At 33.2% G+C, this 27,431-nt stretch overlaps 1 pseudogene; it reads left to right on the top strand.

Moving 5' to 3' along the window:
• The first annotated feature begins 19,218 nt into the window (after positions 1 to 19,218).
• Positions 19,219 to 20,294, top strand: LOC110221696 (heterogeneous nuclear ribonucleoprotein A1 pseudogene; annotated as a pseudogene).
• Positions 20,295 to 27,431: the final 7,137 nt, after the last annotated feature.

Raw genomic sequence — 27,431 nt, 5'->3', positions numbered from 1 at the left:
CACAGGGCCCTTAACAATCCAACATTTGATATTTCTCACTTTTGCCATTCAAGACAAAAGAAACTTGATCTGTGTTAGTTTATGTCAGTCTCTAACCCACTATCCTTCCCAACTCAAACATTTTCTTTTACCTCTTTAAGACTGACTTTTGCTTCAGTTTCTTAATAACATTTCCTCAATATCACTGGTGACCAGAAACAGGAAACTTGTCAATATGGCGTAAAGTAATCAGAAATCAAACTAAGATTTCTGAAAACAAATAAAGAGTCAAGATGTAAATGGGAAGAAATATAAGTTTTGGCAGACTCTCAAAGAACTTGTTATAATGTAAAATAAAAATGCTGTCCTAATATTTATGTATAATTTTCAGTCAACTTGACCTAGACTAGCATGAGAAAGATTGAACTTCTAAATATGAGTATACATTCTGGTTTTGTAACAAAATCTCAGAATATCAGTGGGAAAAGAACACATACAAATTGACAAAGTATATGGAGTCATCATGTATTTGAAAATAGTTCCTCTAAAATTACACAGGTAAAATAATAAGATTGACCCATTTTTAATATCAACTCTCCATTTCACCAGTAGACATAAAATATTTTAAAAAATCTGAGTATATGCTATTATTTTTTCATCAAGAAGTAATAATTTATCTAAGCCTTAATAATGATGATTCACATAAGAGAAATAAAATTGACACATCAGGTTGGAATATAATTTCATTATTATTTAAGTCAAAAGGTATTCTGTACCCTAAAGACACAGCCATATAATCACTTTGGTCACATGGATGACTCATATTTAAGAAACTCAAATGAAAGAAAAGAGCATATAACACAAAATACATTAGGAGGAAAAAATAAACAAATGGTTAAAAGATGAAAGAAAAGAAGTATGAATTTTTTTCTAAATAACCGATTGTTTCCAATCAATTAGATGTTAAAAATCAGACCTCTTTGAATACCTTCCCCTTCCTTTTCCCCTATCTCATTAATTTATGTACATGAAATTATTTACCTTGAAGTGAAAAGATTTAATTGTCCATTTTTTGGAGGGGGGTGCTAGGCAATGGGGTTAAGTGACTTGCTCAGGGTCACACAGCTAGTAAGTGTTATGTGTCCGAGGCCAGATTTGAACTCAGATCCTCCTGACTCCAGGGGCAGTGCTCTATCCACTGCGTCACCCAGCTGCCCCGATTTTCCATTTTTTAAATTGTCTTTTGATTCCTGTATACTATGTTTTAAAAACCACTAGAATTTTTTATGCTTTTTTAAAAATTAAAATTTTGAGGGCAGTTAGGAGATGCAGTGGATAGAGCTCCAGCCTTGGAGTCAGGAGGACCTGAGTTCAAATTTGGCCTCAGACAGTTGACAAATACTAGCTGTGTGACCTGGGCAAATCACTTAACCCTGATTGTCTCACCAAGAAAAGAAAAAAGAAAAGAACAAAATTTTGTTTATTTCTTCAATTTTTAGAATTTCTATTTTTGTCTTCAATTGGGGAGTTTTGGTTTGGTTTTTTATTACTTATTTATTTTCAGTTTTATTTCAAATTCATTTACATTCTTTTCCTTTCTTTTGTTGTTGAAAATTCTTAGACATAAAACTTTCACCCTATTTAATACTTTGTTACTATCCCAAAAGTTTGAATATGTTGATTCATTGTTTTTTATTTGCTTAAATTTACTATGATTTCAATGATCTGTTTTGACTAAAATTGAAACATTTTAGTTTTAATATTATTAAAATTATTTGTTCTATACCTAATTTTTCTTCTTTTAATCAAAGGCATTTCTTCATTATGGTTTTACTCTCTTTTGGTTAATAAATTATATGTTTAATATTTCTGCAGAGTTTTGCATTTGTAAATGAAGTTTTAATGCCTTAGCTTATAGTTGTTTTTGGAAAGATGCCATGAAAAGTGGAGAGATAGGTATATTTCTTCTTACTATCACTATCATATTGAACTTCTCTAAAATTCTCTTTGATACCTTAATATCTTTCAGTGATAAAGATGATAAGAATACAAGTAATATATTCTTACTAGATAGGTTTAAAAGTTAGATAAGGGCACATTGAGTTCTTCCAATCATTATAGCTTTGCTGCCTATTTTTTCCTGGTTGCCTAAACCTTTTTTATTCCATATTGTTATCCAGTTTTCCCAGCAGGTTTTTTTTATGTCCTTATCCAAGATGAAATGTATTTCTTTTTGTAGATTTCTCTTGATTTCTGCACTTGCATTTCAGATTATGTTCATATTTGATATTTTTGTCTTGAAAGTCCTCTATTATATTGTGTTTACACAAATGCACGCGCGCACACACACACACACACACACACACACACAGGATTTTACTGATTTTTTCAGTGTAAGATATCCTTAGTTTTAATCTACATATTTTCTCTTTTAGAATATCACATTCTTTTTTTTTAGAATTTCCTTTTCCCCAATTACATGTTGAAATAATCTTTAGCATTTTTTTTATGTTTTGAGTTCCAAATTCTATCTTTCCTTCTTTGAGATGATAAGCAATCTGATATAGGTTATACATCAGCAATCGTGTAAAACATTTTCATATTAGTCATTTTGTGAAAGAAGACTCTAATGAAAAGAACGAAAGAAAGAACATGAAAAACAACATGTTTCAGTCTGTATTCAGTGAATATCAGTTCTATCTCTGGAGGCAGATTGTATGATTCATTGTGAATCTTTTGGGGTTGTCTTGGATCATTGTATTGCTGAAAATAATTAAATCATTCACAGTTCTTCATCATATGATATTATTGTTATTGTGTGCAATGTGCTCCTGGTTCTTCTCACTTCATTTTGCATTAGTTTGTATAAGTCCTTCCAAGTTTTTCTAAATGTTTCTGCTTGTCATTTCTTAGAGCACAATAATAATCCATCACAATAGAATATCATTTCAAGAATTTCTCTTTGGCATTGTATTCGCTCAGAAATGTTGCATGATTCTGATGGTGGTTTCTTGGTACTTGAACTATTCTTTCTTGCTATTTGCAGTTTTTGTTTGGTCAACAAATAATTTCTCAAATTTAGGTATGACTTATGTCATATTTATGCAATTATATGTATATATACACATATTCATATGTACCTATACATGATAACACATAAAGTCATTAAAATTCATATATGTATATATCATATATATGTGATATATCCACATATTTGTACATATATGTGTGTGATGTGTACATAAAAAGGAAGGTACTAGCATAAAATGAGTCATGGGGACTGAGAAAATGTTTCTTGCAGAAAGTAAGGATTTTAGCTGAGACTTTTGGAAGCAGAAATAAGGAGGAAGAACAATTCAGACACAGAAAGCAGTGCAAAAGCACTAAGCTGAGAGAGTTTTCTATGAAAAGAGGAGCAAGCAGGCCAATACTTGCTGGATTGTAGAGTATGAAGAGGGGAGTTCTATATAAGACAATTAAAAAGGTAAGAGTGGTCTGGCCCTTAAATAATATATCCAGTACTGGTGTTGTAGTTAAAGACTTTAGTCCTTAACTGGACTGGTCAGAGTTTCTGCTCCAATTATTTGAAAATCTGAGGACATAGACTTTAGGGATGAGTCCTTGAGGTTGGGAATTGGTGAAAGTATTAGTATTCTCATTTTACAAATAATGAAACTAAAGGTCAGAGAGATGACATGGCTTGGCTATAGCACTAACATGTAGCAATAACCATAAGGCTAAAGCAGAAGAACAAATGAATATTCATATTAGTAAATTTAAAACTGTTGGACGGTTATTACATAGGGAAGAAACATGAGGTTCTTGGTGTTTTATAAGTCATACATTTTATGTTTTCAGAGAAACATGATTAGGGCAAAACAATGAAAAGAAACAGAATGAGAGTATTGGATAATTGAAGTCTATATATATGATTGATATCCCCATAACTTCAGCAGACCTAGAATTATGTCCTCAGTATGTTGAAGGAATGAATGAACAAATGAATAATTGAGAGAATGAATGAAAAGCATTTAGTAATCACTTACTATGTGCCAAGGAGTGAGATTAGTCTTGTGAATACAGATCCAAAGCAGGATTATCATTGTCCTTAAGGAGTTTAGAAGATAGCACAAAAGCAAAGTTGTTGCTATGGAATGGAATAATAGTCTGAGAAGTTAAAAAGGTTGTAAGTAGAACATAAATAAGGAAATCAACTGACATGCCTTTTCTAGAAGTAATGCTAACACAGAGTTAATAACAGCTCTAAGAGAAATAAATGGAATTGCCAGAATACATATTAGGCAGTAGAACAGAAAACAGGTGAAAAGAAGATTTCTTGATATCTGGGACTACCATTCTGAGTTACTTAGGCATGGGAATCTGATTTGATAAGTGGAGCCAAATGAGTATTCAGGCTAGAAAATATCTGGGGAAAAGAGAAATGTGCGTGGTGCCAGGGATTTATGGGAAAACATTTCCTGGAATCACATAGGGTAGGCAAGCATGGATGGAGTTTGAGTTGCAGAATCATAGGAATTTTATGTATTCATACTAATTATATATACACCAACATTTTCTAGTGTCTTATGCTTCATCTGTTTCTATTTGTATAGATAGCTACTAGTTATGTGCACTGTTTCAATGAGGGTATTACGAATTGCCACATCTTTAAATTAAATCTATCATAATTTTGTCACTGTAAGATATTGATTGACACCTAAGTTTAAAATAATTGACATCAGCAGCAGCAGCAGAATCAACATCATCATTTCTGCTATTTCTCAAGACACAGGTACAAGGCCTTTGGTGACCACAAAGATAAAAAAAGACAGTAACTGTCAGTTACATCTGAATGGAAAGATAAAAGACTTCAGTGTTTCAATAAGTGATGATTATATCAATGATTGTATCAGTATTGGCACTGATTATAAGAACAAATTAATAGATAATGTTCTTGAGATCCTTAAAAAATAATCTTCATTTAATTGTCTGCTGGTAACCTTCTCAGCTTAATTGTTCCTCTAAGGAAAACTTATTGCTAATCATGTTTAGATGCATTCCAGCATTAGTAGAATTTGCTTGAACTTAACTCCTCCTATACTCTTTGAGCAATCAAGGCAACTTCCAGGCTGTGGTGGGACATAAGATTGGATTTTTAGTGTATAATAAAATATACAAGTGTAATACCCACTCTTGTATTCACCTAACTGACTTGCTCATTTGAAAGTTGGGTCTGCACAGGGGTGACTTGCTGTGGGTCATAGGGATAAGTACACAGGGAGTTGATTCTATTTCTGGAGCCTAACAGCTTCCCACTTGAGTGCATCCTATTAACAATGAACAAGCAGAAGGATATAAGGTTGAAAAGATAGGTTTGTTGCTGATTCTGTAAACTCTCAAATATCATGAAAATAAGCTACTTTTAGGTAATGGAAACTATTGAAAGTGTTTGAACAGAAGAGTGAATATTTGAACAGGAGGGTGAAAATCAAAGAGGTAATTTAGGATAATTAATGATTAGAAACACAGATAATCGTACTTTTTAAAATAATTTATTTTAAAAATGTATTTATTTATTTTTAGTTTTCAATATTCACTTTTATAAGATTTTGAGTTCTAAAATTTTCCCCATTCTTTCCTTCTCCCCTCCTATAGATGTCATGCAATCTGATATAGGCTATACATGTACAATCATATTAACATATTTCCACGTTAGTCATGTTGGGAATGAATAATCAGAACAAAAGGGGAAAATCATAAGAAAGAAAAAACAAAAACAAAAAGGGAAAATAATGTGCTTTGATCTCCATTCAGACTCCATATTTCTCCCTCTGGATGTGCTTAGCATTTCCACCACAAGTTTTTTTGGAATTGTTTTAGATCATTGCATTGCTGATAAGAGCTAAGACCATCATAGTTAATCATAACAATGTTGCTATTGCTGTGTACAATGTTCTCCTGGTTCACCTAAATCACCAGAGTTTAGACCCTATTTTACCTGTTTTATCACCTGAACTTCTTAGAGTTTCTGATACATTTCTGTTTGTATGTGTCTATGTGTGTGTATGTGTAGTAAAAAATCTAGTTAGGTGCAGAGCAAAATCTGTTATTTCATTTCCATTATTTACAGTATTTATTTCTGTTTCATTAAGCTTATTCACATAGCTGTATGAGTGGTTCAAATATATGCCATGTATTGCATATCATGATACACTTGTGTCATGTATACATCTACATACACGCAAGTAAGCCATCCCTTTGTAGAAAGCCCAAGTAATAAATAAAGTGCTAGCAATAAATTTTCCTTCCTTTTAAAGGTTTGAGAATAGGTAAAAATAGGTAAAGGAAGTTTAAAGATAGACCTCCATTCCAGTGCCAAAAAAAGATAAAACCACATATGAAGATGTGTTTGAAATGCTGAGAGTCAGGCTCAAGACTGTCTTTGAAAAGTTGATTTCATTAATTGAATGGTAATTGATAACCTTTTTACCTATAATGGTGAGTTTACTGATTGATTCTTTGAATGAGTATTAGTCTAGTGATGTTCAAATGTGTTGATCTCTATAAGCTTTTCTGTCATTAACTTTCCATATGAATACAAATTATGTATGTGTATTTGTATACGTACACAAATATCTACTCCATAACTACTTTCATTGTTTTCAGCTGAGTAAGAACTCTGTGTGTGTGTGTGTGTGTGTGTGTGTGTGTGTGTGTGTGTGTGTGTGGCTAGAACTTGAGGAATAACACCATGCCGTCATGAAGATACGCTTTCTCAGAATTTTTCCATCCTTTGGATGAGATATGATTCTTCTCTAGATCCTGATTTGTTTAGACTGACCCACTGTTCCCAATATTTGACAATGTTTTCTAGATTATATGGTCTATAATTAGGATTATGTGTCTCCTAGAATTAGAATCCCATGTATTTCTACTTTAGTTCAGAAGAAAGTGTTAAGAAATCACAGAATATATTGCCATGTGAAATGACAGAGATTTCTATACTTGACCTTTTCAAATAGAATAGATACTGGGCTACTTAGGGACTACATTGGGCTATTAGGCTGAATAATTTTGCCTAAAAGATACACAGTTCAGTTGGATTACATCTTAAGAGCATAATTCCATGATTGTTAACTCAAATCATAATTTTTAGTAAAAAAGAAAAGAAAAGAAAAGAACTTAGTTGAGTGAACTGTGTTTTCCTAATAATGTACATTTCCCTCACAATCCCCACCTCGGTTTCTCTCATATTACCAGCAATACAAAGATAAATTACACAATAATAGTTTTTGACTTTAATTAAACTTCTTAAATGTTTAGACATCACACAAATGACTCATCCATATCTCTTTGTTAGAGGTTTACATGGGAAACTTTTTGGATGGAAAACATTTTGTTTTGACTATCTTAAATAATTCTTTTCAATAAGAAGGACTTGATAGTAATCTTTAGAAAGTAAATTTAACATTGTCAGATATTAAATTACTCTATAAATCTATGATCATAATCTATGATAACTTTTAATATCTAAAATTAGCATTCCAAAATTTTGGCTATTAATACTCTGCATACCCAGTCTGTGAAAAATTACATATCCCAGTTATCATCTCCATTATAACATCATTCTGTGTTTTTTTTTAATATTCAGCATCACTTTTTTGTAACTCTCATTATAGGACATATAAGGATGCACAGTAAAATATAAGTACTTAGGTGTACTACTCAAGCTATTTTATACATACTTATTTCAGAAAGAATTAAAAGTTGTAGCATATATCCAAGTAGACCCACAATGTAGTCTCTAATTTAAGTGTAAAATGCAAACAACAATCAATTAGATGATTTTATAAAATTTTATATGTCATAGTCTGTTCCTGAGAGATTTGTATAAAATTCCTTGTAAGTATTTTTATAATCCATTATTCCTTTATTCTAGGAAACATTTAGAGGAAAAAAGCAGGCAGCTAAAGCCAGTAGAAGTTTTTATCTCTCAAAGAAATATGGAGTCTGAATGCAGAAGGAAACATCCTATTTGCTTTCCTTCTCCTTTGTTGTTTTATTTCATTACTCCATTCTCATGGTTACTCCTATTAGTTCTAATTGTTCTTTACATCATGAATAATGGGAAAATATGCTTAAAGTGAATGTGTATGTACAGCCTATATTAGATTGTACTCGGGGTGGGTGGAGAAGTAAGAGGAGGAGAAAATTTAAAATTCAAAATCTAATGGAAGTGAATGGTGAAAACTAAAAATAAATTAAAATTTTGAAGACAAAATAAAATGTATGTGTTTAGATTCTGCTTGAGAGACATTAGTTTTAAATGTGAAAAGAGTTTGGACTATGAATAAATTTTCTTCATTCATTGGTATCATGCTTTTCAGAGTGACATTTATCAGAGCATTAGGCAAATTTAAACAAATGTTGTTTTTCACTCCCATCTGGTCCTTGGTATAGTTGGTCCTCCCAAATGCTAATTATTAAGATACATAAAGAATCTTTAGTGTCATAATAAAGACATTAAAAAACACGCACAAGGTTTTGTCAGTTGGTTTGTCTACAAATAAGAGTGTGTTTATTAGTTTCAAAGACCATTGATTAGAAATGACTATGGTAGAATTGCTTTGTGATGACTGTTAATAAATCATGTTATCTGCTCTAAAGAATAATCCCTATTAAAATTCTACAACATACTACAAACCTATCTTAAAGAAGAATAAAAGCATTTGTGTTTAGGATAAAATTATGAAATAGTAGAACTACTGGAACTGTCTTAGGAGTCAGAAGACTGGAATTCCACCATCATCTCTACCAATAGCTAATGTGATTTTGACAAACTGGACAAATCACTTAAATTTTCAGCACCTCAATTTCCTTATCTGTAAAATGAAGCTGTTTCAGTAGATGATCCTTTATGTTCCTTCCAGCTTTAAAACTCTGCACCTTTATAAATTTTAAAAGATAGTTGTAGTAAGAGAGAGACAAAGCATGGCATGGGGATAGAGGACCATGCTATCTGGAAGACTACACCCTTCCCCTGACACATACTAGTTTTGGATTATAGACAAGTAGCAAACTCTCAGAACTCCATGGCAATTTCCAAAGAAAGTGAATTATAAAAGAGTGACAAATATACATCACAGAGGGAATTTTCAAACAAAAATTTCCCAACACTAACAAAATCACATGTCTGATGCTGCTTCTCTTTCTTCCACACTCAACCCTATCCACTATGGAACAAATTGCAAGTGACTGTGGAAAAAGTACTAGATTTGGGATCAGTCAATAAACGTTTATTAAACAGCCACTATGTGCCAGGTAGTGTGATAAGTATTAGATATTAAAAGAAAGGTAAGAGGTAATGTTAGTTTTCAAGGAGTTATTAGTCTAATGGGGGAGACAACATGAAAACAAATATATACAAATGAGCTATTTACAAGATAAATTACAAATAATAGAGTGGAGATAGTTGGATTAAGACAAAGGACATGAGTTTTTCTCCTGGCTTTATTTATTACTCATACAACCTTGGGAAATGCATTTAATCAATCTGAGCCTTAATTTCTCTATCTGTAAAAAAAAAAGAAGGTAAGAATAAATGCCCTCTAAACTCTAACTCTACAATCTCATACAATTAATTTGAATCTCAGGCTACCATGGCATATGTTAAAATTATTTTGGTAGGGCTTGATAAAAATGTTTTTAAACCAACAATTTACCTAATATCTGACTTGTTCACAATGGGAAAGTACTGTTGTTTTGTTGTTGTTGTTGTTTTTGGGGTGTGTGTGTGTGTGTGTGTGTGTGTGTGTGTGTGTGTTTTGTTTTGTTTTTACCTACTTAATTGGGCATCATTTGATGTGTTGCTGACTTAAATTGTTACTAATATGCTTAGTTGCTCAGGCCTGTAATGGCTGCCATAAAAGCAGACTAGCTAAAGGGTTATATAAGATTTGTTTACTTTGATCCAGTTAGTGGAATATGGTTGATTTAAGCAGTTACCTTAGCCTGACTGGTGTGTGTTGTTCTGTCTGCAGCAAAGCTTAGAGAGAGATAATTTTTCAGTAAAGGAAAAAAATGTATACTGATAAAATGCCCAATACTGTGACTCCTGGTATTAATTTAGAAATATGGGAATTATAGTTGTGTCAATTTATGAGTGAAAGAAAGAAAATTCACCTATTACATCAGACATAACTTAGAGGCTTCCAAAATACCATAAAGTTCACTTGATCTAGGCTTTTGGTATATTTAAAGAAAAATAATTTTTGGCAATACTTAATACACATGATAATTAGGATTCCTGGATACCTGTAGCCAGCTGAATCAAAGTATCCTCATGTCTGTTATGACCTATGAATGATGTAGAAGAAGTGGAATAAGGGCATCTAGGATATACATATGAAGTGTGTGTGGGGGCAATGGAATTGAATAAGAGGCAACAGATGGTCAGCCTAAATGGTATAAGAATGGTCTCAGGATATAGAAATGATAAAAAAAAAAGAAACCTATATAATATTGGATAGATCCTGTGTCTGAGCAATATGGGAAAACATTTTCTAGTTATAAGTAAGAGGAAGAATGGAAGGAGGAGGTACTCACAATGGTATAATCATGTATCCTTTGAAATATGAAAGTAAATTATTATGATATACCCTATTCAATAATAATAGCTGACACTCAAACCCTTTAAGCATTTTCATTGCATGTCATATACATTTGAAAAGTCATCTAACCATCTTGTGAATGTTCTTGTTTTAAAGAGGAGGAAACAGAGGTACAAAGAGGTGACATGACTTACCTGTAGTCATACATCTTGCAAGTGGCAAAAGCAGGATTTTAATTCTAACCTTGCTGGCCTTAAGTTTAGCATTCTATTGACTATAATGCATTGCCTGTCAATGCACAAGTCAATAGTGTTTCCATATATCATGACACCATGAATATCTTGTCACATCAGGAATGTTACAATCTGATATGGAATCTATGTCTTCTAAAATCAGTAATGGTAAATTAAAAAAATAAAATAGAGAGGAAGCATAATGTATTAATTAAAGGGCCAGCTTTGGAGTCAGTAGACATGGGTAATTCCTGTCTCTATAATTATCTGTATGACAATGTACAAGCCAGAAAAACCTCTAATAAAATTTATGTAAACAGTTGCTTTTCTGCATGGGTGGAGAGATTTTCAACAAAAGAAGATCCCCATATTAATGAATTCACAAGATAGCTACTTCCCCAAAATAACAAATTAAATGCTTTATATTTAGTGTCTCTGGGTGTGTTTGTATGTGATAAGTCAAGGTACTTCTTTTTCCCTCCTGGGTATCTTTTCACACATTCATCCTAGTAAGGATCCTCCCTTCTCAGCCTGAGAGAGTGTCTCCACTCCCATCATCTCTCAATATAAATTCTCAATGCTATATAAATATTTCCTTTATTTTCGTATAATTATAGTATAATCCAGGGACCCTTTAGTTTACTATCATCTTCTTTCCCCTTGTTAGAATTTTTTCATATTGTTTCCAGAATAGGAGGTGTTTTCTGATCTAAAAATATCTGTTGGAAATAAAAATAATGATGACAATTGATAATTTTCCAAAGTGTTTAACTTGTTGATTATATTTATCAAATTAATTGAGTTTCTATTTAGGCCCTAATTCTTCATATTGGTATGGACCTTTCAAATATTACAGGCTCACAGGTTAAGCTGTGACTCTTAACCAAAATATAAAGATGTTGAAAATGAGCCCACCAACTATTTTCATGTCTTTCATCTGAGGCCAGGTATAAGCTCAGCTATGTTCTCAGAGGCTCATCACCAGAAGCTTGAGAAATGGCAATGAATATGTTTTTGTTTCAGCCACTCATAAAATCTATCTCCAAAAATATGGACAGTTTGTGATCTGTATCAGCAGAGGGACATTTTACAACAATGAGATATTTCTTTGAAGTATCACATCTGGGTAAGAAATGTGTTTTATCCCTTTTTAGTTATTTTCAAATTTCTTGTAAAATAATATTAAGCAATTAAAAAAATTTGAATTCCAAATTTACTTCTTCCCTCCTCATCTCTCCTCCTGCCTTTCATCTTCCCATAAGAAGGCAAGTAATTTGGTTTCAATTATACGTGTGATATCATGAGAAATATATTTCCATATTAATCATGTTGCAAAAAAACCCCAGAAAATAAAATAGTAGAAATAAAGTTTTTTTTTAAAGTGTGACTCAATCTATATTTACAATTCTTCAGTTCTCTCTGGAAGTTAAGTACATCATGAGTCTTTTGGAATTATCTTGGATTACTGCATTACTCAGAATAGCTAAGATGGTGGACAAAAGGCAGGAACTCACTTGATCTCTTCCACATTCCTTTCCAAGCAATTTTAAAATTCTCCTCAAAATGAAATTTAGAGCAGCATAAGCAAGAAAAGGAATATGGTGACACAATTTTCCAGCCAAAGACAACTAACAAGGTTGACAGGAAAGGTCTGCCACATGGAGGAGAGTGTGGAACCCAGTCCAGTGTGTGAAACATCCCAGCAAGATAGCAGCATGCCACAAACCAGCGCAAAGCCTTGGAAGCAACTAAATCAGCAGCAGCAGCTTCCACAACTCTCAGCTCCACAGAGAGTAAGGGGGTTGAACAACTTTTCAATAGATTACAAGAGTCCTTCTGCTGGCACTAGGTGCAAGACTCTGTTGCATTGTTCATATACAGATCTGGGCTACAGTTCTCAGATACAGCTCCAGCATGAAGAGAAGCAGTAACATACCAGAGTTTGAAAACCCAGGAGAATAGAGGACCCTGATCACAGTTCTAGGGTAGAAAATAGTGCATGTGCTAACTCACAGACAAGAGCACAGATCAGGAGTTTAGTAAATACACCTCTCCTTAGATCACACCACCTTGGAAGAACTGAAAACTTATAGACACCAGGTACTAGCTCTGAAAACAATTGCACAAAAATCCTGGAACTTTGGATAGTGATGCCTCCAGTTTGGAAGCCTAAATTTAACATATTAAAAGTCAAGAAATATGATGAGGAAATGAGCAAAAAATTCCCCCAAAACAAAGAAAGAAAAAAAAACCTCACCCTAGAAAGTTACTATGGTGACAGGGAAGATCAAAGCATAAATTCAGAAGAAGACAACATAGGCAAAACTGACATATCCACAACCTCAAATTAAAAAAAAATGTTAATTGGTCTCAGGACTCAAAGAATTCCTAGAAGAGCTCAAAAAGGATTTGAAAAATTAAATAAGAGAAGTGAAGGTAAATGGGGAAAAGAAATGATAGTGATAGGCAAACCATGAGAAAGAGTCAATAGTATGGTAAAGGAAGCACAAAAAATACTGAAGAAAATAACACCTTAAAAACCAGAATTGGTAAAATGGCAAAAAAAAAAAGGCACAAAAACTCATTGAAGAGAAGAACATGTTAAATAGAAGAATTGGCCACATAGGAAAAAGATGCATACAAATTTACTGAAGAAAAAAACTCCTTAGAAAAAGTAGAACTGGCCAAATGGAAAAAGAATTACAAAAGCTCACTGAAGAAAATAATTCCTTAAAAATTAGAAGAGGGCAAGTGGAAGCTAATGAGTCTATGATGTATTAAGAAGCAATAAAAGTCAAAATGATGAAAAAAATAGAAAAATGTAAAATATGTCATTGGAACAACTGAAGTGGAAAACAGATCAAAGAGAGATCGTTTAGAATTATTTGAACTTCCTAAAAGCCATGATTAAAAAAAAACAGACATATTTTTTATTTTATTTTTAATTTATGGAATACAAGTATTTCTATAACATCGTACAATAAAATGATGATTGCATAGGAAACTGTAAATCTTCTATATAAAACTTGCTATTCCTTTTAAACAACAGAATTATCATTCAACTTTCTTTTTTTCTTCCCTTCCCTCCACCCACCCCAGAGATAGCTACCATTATACATAAATAGGTGTGTATATATGTCTGTATAACACATTAAAAATGTTACATATAATATATTACATACTTTATGTTACATATAATTATGTTATACATGCTTATATTTATCAGTTCTTTCTCTAGATGCAAATAGTGTCTTTCTTCATATGTTCTTCACAGTTAATTTGTGTATTTATAATAATCAAAATAACTTATTTGCTCAAATTCATTCTTAGAACAATATTGTTGCAACTGTGTGCAATGTTCTTTTCCAATATTCATTATTTTGTACAAGTCTTTACGTGTTTTTCTAATATCATTGCCCTCATCCTTTCTCATAGCACTGTAGCATCCTATCACAGTCACATGCCACAACACATTCAGCCATCCCCCAATTGAAGGGCATCACTACAATTTCTAGTTCTTTGCCAGCACAGAGAGTGTCATAAACATGTTAGAATATATAATTTCTTTTATTTTTTTCTCCAATTATCTTTGGAAATAGATCAAGTAATGATATTGTTGGGTCAAAGGGTATAGTTACTTTAATAACCCTTTGGGCATAATTCCAAATTGTTCCTCAAAACTGTCTGGATCAGTTCATAATTCCACCAATAATGACTTGTGTCCCAATTTTTTCACATCCCCTCCAATATTTGTCACTTTTCTCTTCTATCATTTCAGGTGTAAAATAATATCAAAGTTGTTTTAATTTTCATTTCTCTAATAAATAATGATTTAGCACATTTTTTCATATTACTGTAAATTGTTGTGATTTCTTCTTTGAAAATTGCCTGTTCGTATCCTTTGACCATTGATCAACTGGAGAATGAGCTGTATTCTTACAGATTTGACGAAGTTTTTAAAATATATTTTCAGTGTCAGACCTTATCTGAGAAATTGTCTACAAATTTTCCTTCAATTTTCTGCTTTCCTTTTCATCTTGGCTACATTTATGTTATTTGTACAAAACTTTTTTAATTTAATGTAATTAAAATGATCCATTTTACACTCAACTCAGCTCTCAATCCCTTGTTTATTTATAAACTGTTCACTTATCCATAAGTCTGATAAGTCATATGTTCCATGTTCTAATTTTCTTGTAAAATCTCTGGGTCATGTATCCATTTCGACCTTATCTTGATAAATGGTGGAAGGCATTGGTCTATACCCAGTTTCTGTCATACTGCTTACCAATTTTCCCAATTAAAAGGAAAAGGGAGAAGCAGAATGGGGTAAATTTTTTTATATTAAAGGGACATGAAAGAGTTTTTATAGTTAGGGGAAGGCAGGAGATTGGGGGCACTTGAATCTTATTTATCTTGGAATTGGCTCAAAGACAGACTCACATACACACTTGGTTAGAGAAATTTATCTTACCCTACAGGAAAGTAGGAGGAAAATGAATAACAGAGCGAGCCTGGAAGAAGGGAAGCAGACTATGGGAGGGGATAGTCAGAAGTAACACTTTTGAGTATGGACAGGGTGAAAGAAGAAAGAAGTAGGAGGATAAATGGGAAAAATAAGATGCAATGAAATGCATAGTTAATAACTGTGAGAGACATAGCAGGTTTCTCTGATAAAAGCCTCATTGCTCAAATCTGTATGGAACTGAGCCATTCCTCAACGGATAAATGGTCATATGAAAAATACTTTAAGTCACTATTAATTGGAGAAATTCAATTTAATACATCTCTGAAGTACCACCCCAAACCTATCAGATTGGCTAATATGAGAGAAAAGGAAAATGACAAATATTGGAGGGAATGTGAGATAATTGAGACATTAATGCATTGTTGATGGAGTTGTGAAACAATTTAACTATTCTGGAGAGCAATTTGGAAATTTGCCCAAATAACTATAAAACCATACCTACCCTTTCACCAATTAATAGCACTTCTAAGTCTGTATCCCAAAGAGATAAAACAAAAAAAAATACTTTTTTTTTTAATTGCAGCTGTTTTTGTAGTGGCAAAAAATAATGAAATGGAGGGGATGTCCATTAATTGCAGAATGGTTTGAACTAGTTTGGTATATTCTTGTGATGGAATACTATTGAACTATAAGAAATAACAAGCAGAATGCTCTCAGAAAAACCTAGAAAGATCTACATGAATTGATGCAATATGAAATGAGAAGAACTAAGAGACTATTGTACACATTTTCAGAAATAAGGCATGATGATCAACTGTGAATGACATTCTCAGCAATACAATGATCCAAGACAATGCTGAAAGACTTATGAAAAGTACTATTCATCTCCAGAGAAAGAACAGATAGAATCTGACTGCAGATCAAAGCATATTTTCAAACTTTATTTTTTTATCTGTGCTTTCTTTTACAACATGATTAATATGGAGATGTGTTTTGCATGATTGCACATGTATAGCCTATATCAGACTACTTCCCTTCTCAGAGAGGGGGGAGGAGAGTGACAGAGAATTTAGAATTCAAATTTTTAAAAAGTGAATGTTAAAATTTTTTTTCATGCAATTGAGATTAAAACAAATTATTAAATTAAAAATAAGAATAGCTAAGACTTTCTCAATGGATTATCCTTACACTATCGCTGTTACTGTGTAAAACGTTTTCTTAGTTCTGCTCCCTTCATTTTGCAAGGGTTCACATACATTTTCCCAGGTTTTTTTTTTTTCTGAAACCATATTGTTCTTCAAAGAAATGTATTTTACTCCAGAGGGGATATTGGAAAAAATAGGTAAGCTATTGCCCTGTTGGTCAGCTATGAACTTGTCCAACCATTCTAGAGAACAATTATTAACTATGTCTAAAGGACTATAAAATTGAGCATGCCCTTGTGCTCAATAATACTGCAACTAGAATTATTCACCAAAGAGATCAAATTAAAAGGAAGAGGGTCACTTTTGTTAAAAAAAAATTGTTGCAGCTCTTCTCATAGTGGGCAAAGAACTGGAAATTGAGAGGATGCCCATCAATTGAGGAATTGCTGAAAAGGTTATGGCATATGGATATGATGGAATATTTTTATACCGTGAGAAATGATGAAGGAGATGGTTTGAGAAACTTTGAGAAGATTTGTATGAACTGGTGTACAGAGAAATAAGTAGAACCAAGAGAACAATGAACATAGTAATACCAATACTGTAAAGATAACCAATAGTGAAAGACTCAGTAACTGAAAAATAAAATGATCCACCACAACTCCAAAAGACTCATGATATAAAATGTTATCTACCTTCAGATAGTGAACTGATGGATTTAGAGTAAATGTTGAATATTTTTTCTCTTAATTTTTGGAACATGTTTAATAAACATGTTTTATAAAACTTTATAAGTATAATGCATATTACATATTCAATAAACATTTGTTAATTACCTTATAAGTGCCAAGCACTTAACTTCTCAACAGGTGTGCTGGGGGTGGAGGGAAGAAGAAAATTTGAAACTGAAAATAAAAATGAAATGCATTTTACTGACACTAACAAATGTGTATTGTGTTGCCAGTTTGCAATATTAATGCTTAAATTTTATTGATAGATGAATCAACTCAACACAATTATAGATGCAGCGCTAGAAAAGACTTAGAAGTTATCTTGTACAGCTCCTCTGCTTATTATTTTACATATGAAGAAAATGAGGCTCAGAGAAAGCAAGTGACTTATCCAGATCACACACTTGTCCAGATCAGTGTCAAAGAAGTGATGTGAACACAGATCTTCTTGATTCCAAGTACATCAGTATCAAATACTTGACACAAAGGTAGCATACTTTCCCATATATAGCTTAAACATAATTGAAATGTAATTTGGAAAAAATAATGAACAAAATAAATTTTAAAATAGAACATGGATTATGTTTATTTTCTGGTTGGATTTATCAAGATCCAAGAAGAAAAAATTGTAACATAGTTTTCTTGTCCATTTTCCCCTGTAATCAGTTTGATTTTTCTATTAAGCATTTGGATACTATACAGTTCGTTGCATATATCCAGCATTGATATTAACTCATTATCTATGGTACCTCTAAGCCAAATGTAGTTTCCTTAATTTGCCTCTTTTAATTAAGTCTATTTTTTTTCCTTTCTCTGAGATCATAATTTTACCTCTGCATTTTTTTTTTATAAAATTTCACTTGAAGCAGAATAGATTTTGTTCTGGCCCCCTATTTTAACTGTAAGTGTCTTTTTGCTTCAGTGGTGTCTTTTGTAAACAAAATGTTATTCGATTCTGGTTTTTAACCCATTCTGTTGTCCATTTCCATATTATGAGTGAGTTCATTGCATTCACTTTCCCAGTTGTGATTGACTACTGATTATTTCCATCCATTCTATAATCTATTTATGCTTCTTTTTTACCCTGTCTCTCCTGAAATATTTTATTACTGCCTCTCTTAATCTGCTAACCTACTTATCATCACCTTCCCTTCAATCTTTGGGTAAGATGGATTTCTATACACAACCAAGTGTGTATATTTATGTCTATATCCATGCCCTCTTTGAACTAGTCTAGCTGAAAATAAGAATCAAATGAGAATCAAGCATTGACTATTCTCCCCCTCAGATTTCTTCCCCCATTCTTCTTCTCCCTCTCCCCTTCTCTTAATACATCCCTCTTTCTCAGCTTTCCATTCTTAGTTTGAGATCATCCCAGCATAATAGACTCACACCCATGTGTTCCATCTTTGTAGATTCCTTTAAACTGCCCTAATGATGATGAAGTTATGTGGAGTTATGTGTGTCACGTTCCCATTTGGGAATGCAAAAAGTTCTATCTCATTAAGTTCCTCATGATTTCATGTTAATGTTAACTTTTTGAATATTTCTTGAGTCATTTTTGAATATCGTACTTTGTATTAAGCTCTGGTCTTTTCATCAGGAATGCTTGAAAGGCTATTTAATTAAATGTCCATTTCACCCCAGTAGGATTATACTCAATTTTTCTGGGTAAATTATTTTTGATTTTAATTCCAGCTCCCCCTTTGCCTTCTGGAACATCATATCACAAGCCCTCCATGATCCTGAGTATGGCTTCATGGTATTTGAATGGTTTCTTTCTGGCTGCTTTCAACATTTTCTTCTAGAACTGGGAGCTCTAAAATTTGGCTATATTATTCCTGTGAGTTTTCTTTTAGGGATTTCTTTAAGGAGGTGATCAGTGGATTCTATCACTTTCTTCTTTGCCCTTTACAAGTTTCCCTTTATAAGTCACTGAAGGTTAAAAAGCGGGGCCGGAGGTGGGGAGGAAGATATGCCAGGTAGCCAGCTTCTTTCTGTCCTCCACGCTGTAGGAGAAGGATTGCTGAAGCGTCTGCTACCGCTCCCTCCATGTCGAAGTCAGAGACCCCCAAGGAGCCCGAGAAGCTTTGGAAACTCTTTATCGGAGTCCTGAGCTTTGAGATGAAGGACGAGAGTCTAAGGAGCCATTTTGAGCAATGGGGCACACTTACAGACTGCATGGTGATGAGGGATCCAAATACCAAATGTTCCAGGGGCTTTGATTTTGTTACCTATGCCATAGTGGAAGAGGTAGATGCAGCCATGAATGCAAGACCTCACAAAGTTGATGGCAGAGTTTTTGAACCAAAGAGAGTTGTTTCCAGAGAGGACTCTCAAAGGCCAGGCACCCACCTAACCGTGAAAAAGATCTTTGTGGGTGGCATTAAGGAAGGCACTAAGGAGCATCACTTAAGAGACTATTTTGAACAATATGGAAAAATTGAAGTGATTGAAATCATGACTGACCGAGGCAGTGGCAAAAAGAGGGGCTTTGCTTTTGTTACTTTTGACGACCATGATTCTGTGGATAAGATTGTCATTCAAAAATACCATACTGTGAAGTAAGGAAAGCTTTGTCTAAGCAAGAAATGGCCAGTGCTTCATCTAGTCAAAGGGGTCAAAGTGGTTCTGGAAATTTTGGTGGTAGCCGTGGAGGTGGCTTTGGTGGAAATGATAACTTTGGCCGCGGTGGGAACTTCAGTGGTTGTGGTGGTTTTGGTGGCAGTTGTGGTGGTGGAAGATATGGTAGAAGTGGAGATGGCTACAATGGATTTGGAAATGATGGTGGTTATGGAGGAGGCAGCCCTGGTTACTCTGGAGGAAACAGAGGCTATGGAAGTGGTGGACAGGGTTATGGAAACCAGGGCAGTGGCTATGGCGGGAGTGGCAGTTATGACAGCTACAACAACGGAGGAGGCAGAGGCGGCTTTGGTGGTGGTGGTGGAAGCTACAATGATTTTGGCAACTACAACAATCAGTCTTCAAACTTTGGTCCCATGAAGGGAGGAAATTTTGGAGGCAGGAACTCAGGCTCTTATGGTGGAGGTCAATATTTTGCCAAACCATGTAACCAAGGTGGCTATAGTGGTTCCAGCAGTAGCAGTACTTAGCAGTGGCAGAAGATTTTAATTACCATTAGGAAACAAAGCTTAGCAGGAGAGGAGAGCCAGAGAAGTGACAGGGAAGCTACAGATTACAACAGATTTGTGAACTCAGCCAAGCACAGTGGTGGCAGGGCCTAACTGCTACAAGAAGACATGTTTTAGACAATACTTTTTGTGTATGGGCAAAAAAAACCCAAACAAACAAAAAACCAGGACTGTATTTGTGACTAATTGTATAACAAGTTATTTTAGTTTCTGTTCTGTGGAAAGTGTAAAGCATTCCAACAAAGGTTTTAATGTAGATTTTTTTTTTGCACCCATGCTGTTGATTGCTAAATGTAATAGTCTGATCATGACGCTGAATAAATGTGTCTTTTTTTAAAAAAAGTCATTGAAACATGATCCCAGGGAATCTCTCTCTCTTTTTTTTAATGTCTTTCTGTTAGACCAATACTTCCTAAATTATCTGTTCTCAATCCATTTTCCATGTCAGCTCTTTGTTTATTTTTTCTTCTAGATTTCTCACATTTTTATCTCTTTTGTTCAATCTTTTGATTTGTTTCATTGCTTTTGATGTCTCACAGTCATTAGCTTCTACTTGAGTAACTCCATTTTTTAAAGAGTTATTTTCTTCATTGAGTTTTAAACCTCTTTTTACAATATGGCCAATTTGATTTTTAAAGAATATTTTTGGTAATTTTTAGCCAACCTATTAATTCTCTTTTCAAAATTTTCTTTCATTACTTCCGTTTTTTCAATTCTTTCAATTCTCTCCATTATTAGTTGATTTTTAAATACTTTTTTTTCTCTTTTTTGCTTTAACTCTTCTAGTAATTACTGTTCAACTTGTGTCCAATGTGCATTTTCTTTGAGACTTTGCTTGTTGATGTTTTTAAATAATTTTCTTCTCAGTATGTATCTTGAGCTTCCTTATCACCATAGTAGCTTTTTTATTATCAGTTTATTTTTTATTTGCTCATTTTTACAGTCAATTTCTTGATTTTTAATTTTACTTTCAGGCTCCCCCAAGGCCCAAATTGCACTAACTTGTTGACAAATTGTCCTGACCATGAATAAGATGAACTTATTTTCCAAATCAAAAGCGAGGACACACGATCTAACAAAGTATAATGGTTTTTCTAACACTCAGGAAAGGTATAGAGATACAAATACTGACTGCATAATAAAGACAACTGATTTATAGTCCCAGCTCTGTTAATAACTAGCTGAGTGATATTGGGCATGTCAAATTGTATCTCTCATAGTATCAGGGTTGGGCCTCCACTTAAGGAGAATGAATTAGGAAGAGTATTTTTTTTCCTCCTGCATTCTTTAGGGCTTTTTATTTCCTAATGCAAATAGGGGCTTGTCTAGTCTTCTTCATACTTCTTCTGTCTCTAGTAAGTTGGTAACAACAATCCATCCCTTTGTATTTGTATCTAAATATTTGTTTGATTTAATTATTTGTAAACCTTTTTGCCATGCTTGCTTTCTGAAATTCTCAAATTCCCAGTCTTGAATATATCTCCATTCCATTTAACTGAATGGCTTCTAGATAATGTTTGACTACACCCTGTTGTTTTTTTTTTCTTTTTAAATATAATCAATATGATTCACTTCCTGGCAGATCCCTGACAGTCTGTAAAGAAAATAATTTCTTCCCATGCAGTGAATCTATTTAGTACATTCCAGTGAAGAATCACCAGCCAAGCAAGAAAATTGCATTTCAACAAATTTAAAAAATGTAGAATAATCAACTAGGTGTTAAAACATCTAAATACAATTATCAGAAAACATAATTGAATCCTAGAATATAGACAGCTAACTTAAACCTAAGCAAATGGCATCTGTGTGATTACCTCAAATGTTAGCTGTCCTCTGTTGTCTGTACCCACAGTGCTCTGAAAAAATGAGAACATGCTGGAGTATCAACAAGTTCAAATGACAACTAACATCTTGACCATGCATTTTATATGGCTAGCCATGTTTGTACAGTTTTAAAAAATGGACTGTTGAAAAGTTCTAAGTTTGTACTGAGTATATAAAATTATTATGCTTCCTAGGTAACCACTGACTTAGATTGGCCAAAAAGAAAAGGGGAAAAAGTGATTCTTTTCCTTTTGGTTGGATCTTTGGTGTAGAGTCTCTTAACAGGCGAATTAGTTCTCAATGTGCAGAAATACTGAAATGAACTCAACACTGGGACTTTTAATTAACTTTTTTAAGTTTTCTTTTTTTATATATATCTAAGACTTTCAGAGCATGAACTCTACTAGACTAGTCTATAAGAACTCACTATCAGCTGAATGTTATGATGTGGTCTAGGAAGAGCAGTTTAGTGGAAGATAAACTAAAACGTTTAATTCTCTAAATAGCTAAAATAAATTCTACCAATTTTAATATCTACTCTAATATAACAGCAGAGGTGAGGCAGCAAAGTGAGTAGGTTTGCCACTGAGATAGACATAGCTGCCTTAGTATTCTTGGAACTGATCAACATTCCTAGAATTTCTACTTTGATAAGGACAAATTTTAATCCTTTTCAGAGAATTCCCTGGGTATTGTGGCTAAAAGCACAAGCCAAATATTTAGACACACTAATGAAAAATATCTCCTGATCCAAAATGTGCTAGGGAATAATTGAAGTTTTGACAATAGGCAAAGGTGCCTTAAAACCTGCACTTCAAATTTATTCCTAAAACAGTCAATGTCACGGTCATAAATGTTATCTTAAGTCTTTTGCCTTTCATTCATCATTAGTAAAATTTGAAAAAAATATTGAATTCATAAACAAGTATGAAGTTCCTACTGTCTGCAATGAGACACTCTGATTGGCTGTGTGTCAGCAGGAATCAGAGGTCAAATTCTTCCCCAAACATCTAGGAACTGTGTGACTCTGGGCAAGTCACTTTCCTCCTCTGTTTTCAGTTTTCTTACATGTAAAATGAGGAGGTTGTATTCAATGACCTCCCAGGTTCATTCTAGATCTAAATCTATAATAACCTTTTTTTATTATAACATCCTTATGTTAGGTATTTGGGATATAAAAAGCAGAAAAAAATATTAATATTAATGGTCCAAAGATGGCTATGCACCATATACACAGATTCTTATACGTCAAATATAGGCATGTTTATTTATGCCTCATTGTTGTGATGAAGACTAATGAAACTTGTCAAGTGTGTCATATAAATATGAAGAGTGCAATAAATGGAGACTAGAATGATTTTGCCTTGCCATTATAAGTAGAAGATCAACAAATCCATCAATCAATCAGCAAGCCTTTATTAAGAAATTACTACTGTATTTTAAGAACTATATTAGGCTCTGGGAATGTAGTGATAAAAATAAAAGAATTCCTCCCCTTGAGGTGCTTACATTCTACTCAGGGAAACAAACATGGACTCAGTAAAATATAAAAAAAAATAGTTAAAAGTTTTGGGCGAATAAATGATTTTTTTCTTATGGAAGCATATGAAGATTTTACTTGATGGTCAATAATGAAAGGCATTTTCTATTATTCCAAAAAAGCTTAGAAAATTTTTGTGTTTCTTTATTCTGTTGACAGACAAGTAGAACTGCTTACCAGAGGACCAGTAACTTCTAGAGCAGATACAGAGTTGAGATTCATGAACAATTGGCTATATGCAAACAGGATTTTCTTTTCATTTATACTTTTGCCCTATCTGTGTTTATTTTTTATCTAGTAGGCTTTCTAATGAAACTTTTTTCCTTCTTGCATATTTCTAAGCTTCTCTAGTTCTGAAACCATAAAATGATTATTATAAAATAAATTCTTACGGGATTTCCATCTATAAGGAAATTTCAACCCATTTCTATTTTTAGTGTTTCTATTTTACCCTTTTAAATATGTCATTTTTTTAAACAGAATAATTATCTCATACAGAGAGCAACATTCTAAATTGGTTACAATAAAGTCTCTTTAGGAATTCTTTTGCTTTTTTTTTCTTCTTTTAAAAAATCTGGCTGTCTCCTAGTGATTTTTTATTGCTCTTGAAAAGTCTGGCTAAAAAATAGTAATTCTGAAATGAACTAAATACCAAAATCCATGATAGCTTTGTGACTTTGTATTTTGTCCTTCTAAGGGTTGAAATAACATATTATGTATCATCTTTGCTCTAAGAATAACAAAATTAAAATGCCATGTTTGCTATTGATATTAGATCCATTCCACTGGTGACCCATGAAACTGATAGTCAAATATAATCACTGGATCCACAGAATTTGATTCAAGATGGCTACTGTCCAAGAATAATGCTTACAGGAGATATTTAGAGTTTCCATAATAAGAGTCAGCAGAGGCTTACTAGTGCCAGTGCTAATATTAGGGCAACCTTTACTTTTGACATAATGGTATTGGATTATTAATTCTACGTTGGAAAACTAAATTCTTAGTAGCAATTTCAAGCTCATAAGAGATGAGTCCTCTTTGGGAAGCCTAAAACCATCAATTGAATTTGGTTTCTATTCAAACATATTTCCAACAGTAACAAGTTACAATTTTGAGTTAGGCATAAAAATTTCTGTATTTCAGGGTAACTATTATAAATGACACATTTTATTATAGTGACATTAATTTAAAATTCCATTCAAGAAAACATATTACAACACAAATATTATTTATCTCAAGCAAATTTTCTTCCATTGGCTGCACTCTTTGTGTCTATGGTAAACTCATTCATCTTATCTCTCATATTTGCAGTTTGGAGAACCTAAAACTTTTTGAGTATGGCAGTGCTCTGTAAAGCATAGTCAGACCTATGTTTTAAGAATATCAATTTGTCAAATGCATGAATGATAGAATTCAGAAGTAAAAGACTGAAATTAAGGAGACCAAATAGGAAATATTTATAGCAATCAAGACAAAAAATGTCCTTCAGTAATAATCCAGTAGTCTAATGTTGTAGCCATTAATTTTAATTCTTTCTCATAACTCAGCTAAATAGTTTCATTTGAATGTTAGAACAACTGATGAATTTTTTTTTGCATGAGGATATATTTTGCATCCTAGAAGAGTAAACAGAGTCAATTTTTAATGTCTATTTCAGAGATCACAGTAAACACTTAAGGTATCAAAAATCCACCTAGTTCAGCTCCTATGGGATTTCAAGTGAACATCCAGAATAAGGCCCCTCACTATCTCTCACTAGTATACTTAAAATCCAACAGACTAATTTCTGTCTTTAGAGTGATAGCCTCTAACCCTATAAGTACCTTCTCATGTTTTCACTTTTTACATAGCCCATGCCAGGTATATGCAGAAGAAGTTATCTCAGAACAAATTATTTAGCAATTCCACCACTGGGTTTGGGTCTCATCTGCTCAGATACAAAGCAAACAATGAGCTATTTACTTGGTATTATAAGTTCAATAGCAGTTTCTTTTCTAAGTAAAGAAGAGTTTGCCTGAGCATGAGACATTTATATATTTTGCCTTTCAACTGTCAGGTCCGTCTAGGTGACTGAAAACCTAATGTGAATATGAAATAATACATTTGAAAAAACAATGTCAGTATTTTTTTATGGTAGGAAATGAACTCTGCTACTTAATTCCTCTTTTCTTTTTTAGTTAAAAACCTTAGTTCACTTCATTATCTCTGAGTTTATGCATTCTGTTCTGTTAATGGATTATATAACTGAGAGTTTTCTTACTCTGTACAAAGGATATGGAATTATAAAATCCTATTTAAATAACCTTCATGGCCTCAACCTTTTAATATTAGATTGCTATGTTATTTTGTCATACACTATCAAATTTTCAATTAAATGCTGCTACCACTAATTGCAAGAGACATAGGCAAGGTATGTTCCCTTATGAATTATTCTTAAACCTAAATTGGAGATTACTAATAACTCATTAGTTTTGCTCCCTCAGCAGTTCTGGGTATGCTATCAGACACAGCATTCCTCTATTCCTATAGCCAAACCTCTTACCCAGTACAAATGCTTTATTTAAGCTCTTTTCCTTTTCTTGACTTATCAGTGATATTTAACTCCATTAATAGCCTTATAATTAAGTATGGTGAAATTAAATAATTTAATTTCCTACAGACCATGACTATCCATCATACAGGTCAGGCAGGTTATATATTTGTGCTGTTCTAATCCTAGGCACTCATTTCACTGGCTACTGATTTTTATATCTCTATCTTATTTGGTTAAAATAGTTATTCTCAATGGAATCTTTACAAGTTAAGGGAGATTGATTTTGCCATGGTGAAGGTGACAACTGTTGTTCTTGAGTCATTTCAGTGATATCTAACTATTCATGACCTTATTTGGAGTTTTCTTGGCAAAGACATTGCATTGGTTTGTCATTTCCTTCTCTAGCTCATTTTATAGATGAGGAACTGAGACTAACAAAGTTAAGTGACTTGCCCAGGGTCACACAGCTAGTAAGTGTCTGAGGCTCAATTTGAACTCAGGTCTTATTGACTTTAGGCCCAGCACTCTATTGACTAAGTCATCTAATGGCATGATAAATGTAGACAAGTACTTCAGCAAAATGTCCCCTGTGGGAAATAATCTCTAGAAGATATGATACTTCTCTAGGTTTGGATATTTTTAAAAAATTATGTCTAGGTGTGCACAAAAGAGAGCTTTCTTAAAATGCTAAATGTTAACAATGCTGCATCATTATAGAATGAGGTTTGAGTCAGAGGAACTAGATGTAAAGCTCTGCTTTACCAGTGAACGTAATAGATGAGGCATTTTAACTTTCTGGATCTCAGCTGTCTGTCAAATAATTTAGTGGCATTAGATAACTTTTAAGACTCTCCACTCTGTATTCTACAAATAAAAGTAGGACCTAAAATGAAGTGAGCCATATGTTAGTGTCAAAGCAAAGTATTCCACCTTTCCCTTACACTAAATAAACAAAAAGCAAATCTACAGACCAAATGTGGCAAAATAGCTGGGCATCTGAGAAAGTTTAGTCTACCAATATGTTATTTTCACTGGGAGAATATGCAAAATATGCCATTTGACTCAACCATGGGTCAATTAGCTCACAAAAATTGATTCACCTAATAGTCTCGTGCAAACACTTGTTGTAGCTGAATAAACATGAGAATGATGCTTTTAATCATCTTTCTTCTCATGCATAGAAGTATAGCTTAATGAACGTATGATTGGCTTA

Source organism: Phascolarctos cinereus, unplaced genomic scaffold, assembly GCF_003287225.1.
Source record: "Phascolarctos cinereus isolate Bilbo 61053 unplaced genomic scaffold, phaCin_HiC Scaffold_7;HRSCAF=346, whole genome shotgun sequence".
NCBI lineage: Eukaryota > Metazoa > Chordata > Mammalia > Diprotodontia > Phascolarctidae > Phascolarctos > Phascolarctos cinereus.
This window is presented reverse-complemented; position numbering and strand designations above follow the sequence as displayed.